At 46.5% G+C, this 4,864-nt stretch overlaps 1 non-coding gene across 1 annotated transcript; it reads right to left on the bottom strand.

The window, feature by feature from the left end:
* Nucleotides 1–992: 992 nt before the first annotated feature.
* On the bottom strand, nt 993–1,067 carry Trnas-cga (transfer RNA serine (anticodon CGA)). Its single transcript has one exon. It is a non-coding gene; the product is annotated as a tRNA-Ser (tRNA).
* Nucleotides 1,068–4,864: the final 3,797 nt, after the last annotated feature.

The following is a 4,864-nucleotide window of genomic DNA, read 5'->3' as shown; positions in this document are numbered from 1 at the left end:
GAGAAGTAGTAGAAAGGAGAACAGCGAGAAACTTAGCATCAGGATTGATGGTCACGAAGTCAATGAAGTTAAGGAATTCTGCTACCTAGGCAGTAAAATAACCAATGACGGACGGAGCAAGGAGGACATCGAAAGCAGACTCGCTATGGCAAAAAAGGCATTTCTGGCAAGTCTACTAATATCAAATACCGGCCTTAACTTGAGGAAGAAATTTCTGAGGGTGTACGTCTGGAGTACAGCATTGTATGGTAGTGAAACATGGACTGTGGGAAAACCGGAACAGAAGAGAATCGAAGCATTTGAGATGTGGTGCTATAGACGAATGTTGAAAATTAGGTGGACTGATAAGGTAAGGAATGAGGAGGTTCTACGCAGAATCGGAGAGGAAAGGAATATGTGGAAAACACTGATAAGGAGAAGGGACAGGATGATAGGACATCTGTTAAGGCATGAGGGAATGACTTCCATGGTACTAGAGGGAGCTGTAGAGGGCAAAAACTGTAGAGGAAGACAGAGATTGGAATAGGTCAAGCAAATAATTGAGGACGTAGGTTGCAAGTGCTACTCTGAGACGAAGAGGTTAGCTCAGGAAAGGAATTCGTGGCGGGCCGCATCAAACCAGTCAGTAGACTGATGACCAAAAGAAAAAAAAAAACTCTTCATGTGAAACTTCCTGGCAGATTAAAACTGTGTGCCCGACCGAGACTCGAACTCGGGACGTTTGCCTTTCGCGGGCAAGCGCTCTACCAACTGAGCTACCGAAGCACGACTCACGCCCGGTACTCACAGCTCTACTTCTGCCAGTATCTCGCCTCCTATCTTCCAAACTTTACAGAAGCTCTCCTGCGAACCTTGCAGAACTAGCACTCCTGAAAGAAAGGATATAGCGGAGACATGGCTTAGCCACAGCCTGGGGGATGTTTCCAGAATGAGATTTTCACTCTGCAGCGGAGTGTGCGCTGATATGAAACTTCCTGGCAGATTAAAACTGTGTGCCCGACCGAGACTCGAACTCGGGACCTTTGCCTTTCGCGGGCAAGCGCTCTACCAACTGAGCTACCGAAGCACGACTCACGCCCGGTACTCACAGCTCCGCTGCAGAGTGAAAATCTCATTCTGGAAACTCTTCATGTGCCTGGCATGTGTGGAATCCCTTGCGAATGCGGAAGCATCTATATAAGTGAGGCAGTTCGCACAGTTGAAGAGTGTTGCACCGAGCACAAGCGATATAATGTACAAGTCGTCCATACCTGAGCATCACCTGGAAAACAGACACAAAATAAATTTTGAAAACACAGAATATTGGCTGATTTGTCAGCATGCTGAGATTCCGTTGCAAAAGAGGCGGCTGAGATTAAAATGAACAACGACGATTTTAACAGAGGACAGAAGCGGGCGGGCATTGGTTGTCGAGAGAAGGTAACGACGAATGCTTAACGCTTGTAGCGAGGCGGGAGCGGCAGTTTTAAACGTGGCGCCGGATCCTCGGGCTCCCTGACGCCACTCGGCGGGCCGGAGTTGCCACGATGATGATGATGATGATGTTTGGTTTGTGGGGCGCTCAACTGCGTGGTTATCAGCGCCCGTACAATCACCCAATCGTTGCTCAGTCCAATTTCGCCACTGTCCTGGATGATGATGAAATGATGAGGACAACACAAACACCCAGTCATCTCGAGGCAGGTGAAAATCCCTGACCCCGCCGGGAATCGAACCCGGGACCCCGTGCTCAGGAAGCGAGAACGCTACCGCGAGACCACGAGCGGCGGACTAATGGAGTTGCCACGAGTTGCCCAGTCAGCGTCGTTCCGGCCCTCTCTGATTGATGCCAGGAACGGCAATAGTGGCTATACAAGCGGAAACCTGTGCTAGTCCCGGCAGTCAGTGGTTCAACTGATGACGATGCCGGAATGGCCATCGAAATCTCGAGAATTTTATTCGAACTGAAGTGGCTCGAAAACCAAGAAGATTTTGAACAGAACATGCTGTCAGTTGTATGGGATACCATGAATCCAGGCAAAGGTGCTGCGTATTTCGGTACTGGTGTAATGAAGAATCATATTCACTAGACCAAAAGTGTAGACTTTTGGAAAGAACGTTATTTCGTCGTACTGGAGTCTTCAGTGATTATTCATATGTTTATTTTGAAAACAGTTTATTTTTCGGCACAGCCACACTCAATCTCAGTAACAAAATTCCGGCTCCGGCCGTCATATGCCGTATGCAGGTCATAAGTCTGACGCAGTACTTCACTCAAACCACTGAGAAATGCACATTATGAAAGTAGTTTCTTACAGAAATTCTGTGAAATTCTGTGGGTAAACCAACTGTTTTCAGAGCAAAGCAGATACTTCCCAGACAGGGCGGTGTACTTTTTTCACAACCACCTGCCGGGGGACCTTTCCGTAACACAAAGCGGTCGGTTAAAAGCGAGGTGCTGAATTCTATCAATGACGGAATTCGCAACAGTGCTTAGCGCCTTTTCAGCATAAGAGCTGGAGCAGGCAATGACTTCCTAGACCTTTATGATATTGTTGAAACAGAATAATTCCCCGACTTGTTGAAGGAAGCTGCTTTAATTCTGATCCACAGACTTGTGATGGTTCATACATACCCCAAGAGTTATTGTAGTGTTACCCCACCAGTAACACGGAAAAAACATTGTACGGCGTGCTTAACTTCCACACTGTCGCTCTTTACTAGCTTTCAGTGTGCGTTCAAGTCATACAGTATCTGATAAAAAGTATCCAGACACCTACTAGTGAATATTAATATGAGATGTGTTCAGCTACCGCTTCAACTCTGCTGGGGATCCTTTAAATAAAGTGTCTGAACACCGTTGGAGGCATGCCAGTCCATTCTCCCTCAAAAGATGAAACCAATGAAGGTAATGACGCCGAACGCTGAGGTCTGGAGCGCAGTCGATGATCTAACTCATCCGAAAGCCGATTTATTGGGTCCAAGCAGAAAATTTCAGGAACGCTTTTGGCCACAAACCACTGTCTCACAGATGCGGTTTTATAGCACGATGTGTTGTTATGCTGATGCGAACAATCATCAACTGCTCCTCCTGTCGTGACATCTGGTGGTCAATTCCGCATTACATTTGATCAGGAACCTAACTCTGCTAAACGTTTCTATACACCGAAGCCGCTGTGCGGGCCCCACTTCGATGGTATTTTCTTCGATCTTGTGTGGACATACGATACTAATTTGAGACATAAGATCCCCATCAAACAAGACAATTTATTTCGGAAGTCTACACAATGCGTTCATATCCTTCAACAAATAGCGTTTTCTTAATCACAATAAGGGGACCTCACCCTGACCACGAAAAGCAACATCATAACGCAACATCTCCCCATCCGTACTTCACTGTTGGTTTTACACACAATGGCAGGTGACGTTCACCAGCCATTCGCTAAACCCAAAGCCTTCTATCGGATCTCAACAGGGTATAGCGTGAATCATCACTCAAAATAACTCGTTTCCATTCACGCCCTATTCAGTGTCTACATTCTTTACACCACGTCAGGCATCCTTTAGCATGATGTACAGAAATGTGTGTTTTATCAGGAGTGCTCACAATGTACCCCACACTTTCAAACTCGCTGCGGACACTCATTCTGCTAGTTGCACTTCTGGCAGTATGAGGTGCATTCAAGTTCTAAGGCCTCCGATTTTTTTTCTCCGGACTGGAAAGAGATAGAAACATGTGCCTTGTTTTAAAATGAGGCCGCGTTCATTGTCAATACGTCCCAGAGATGGCAGCACCGTACGGCAGATGGAATTTTACCGCCAGCGGCGAGAATGAGAACTGTTTTAAATACTTAAAATGGCGACGTTTTCCTTACTTGAACAGAGTGCAATCATTCGTTTTCTGAATTTGCGTGGTGTGAAACCAATTGAAATTCATCGACAGTTGAACGAGACATGTGGTGATGGAGTTACGGATGTGTCGAAAGTGCGTTCGTGGGTGTGACAGTTTAATGAAGGCAGAACATCGTGTGACAACAAACCGAAACAACCTCGGGCTCGCACAAGCCGGTCTGACGACATGATCGAGAAAGTGGAGAGAATTGTTTTGGGGGATCGCCGAATGACTGTTGAACAGATCGTCTCCAGAGGTGGCATTTCTGTGGGTTCTGTGCACACAATCCTGCATGAGGACCTCAAAATGCGAAAAGTGTCATCCAGGTGGGTGCCACGAATGCTGACGGACGACCACACGGCTGCCCGTGTGGCATGTTGCCAAGCAATGTCGACGCGCAACGACAGCATGAATGGGACTTTCTTTTCGTCGGTTGTACAATGGATGAGACGTGGATGCCATTTTTCAATCCAGAAACAAAGCGCGAGTCAGCTCAATGGAAGCACACAGATTCACAGCCACCAAAAAAATTTCTGGGTAACCGCCAGTGTTGAAAAAATGATGGTGTCCATGTTCTGGGACAGCGAGGGCGTAATTCTTACCCATTGCGTTCCAAAGAGCACTACGGTAACAGGTGCATCCCGAAAATGTTTTGAAGAACAAATTCCTTCTTTTTTTTTGTGGTTTTAGGGCGCACAACTTCAATGGTCATTAGCGCCCTGACTACTCTAAGAATGCACCGCGAGGCACAAGTTGACAACAACAACTAAAAGGGAAAACACGATAAAAGAGACTGACAGGCATAGGATTAAAAAACAACATCATCAAATGTCCTTAGCGAGGTTCGTCAAATTGATAAAACAAAGAACACGAGCAGCTGCTCGTGGGTCATCCGCTAAAATGGCATCGAAAGTATTAGGCAGGTTAAGATCGAGGCGCAGTTGGTTAAGATCTGGACAGGACATTAAAATGTGTCTAACCGTCAGCAAGTGC

Source organism: Schistocerca cancellata, chromosome 1 (genome assembly GCF_023864275.1).
Source record: "Schistocerca cancellata isolate TAMUIC-IGC-003103 chromosome 1, iqSchCanc2.1, whole genome shotgun sequence".
Lineage (NCBI taxonomy): Eukaryota > Metazoa > Arthropoda > Insecta > Orthoptera > Acrididae > Schistocerca > Schistocerca cancellata.
This window is presented reverse-complemented; position numbering and strand designations above follow the sequence as displayed.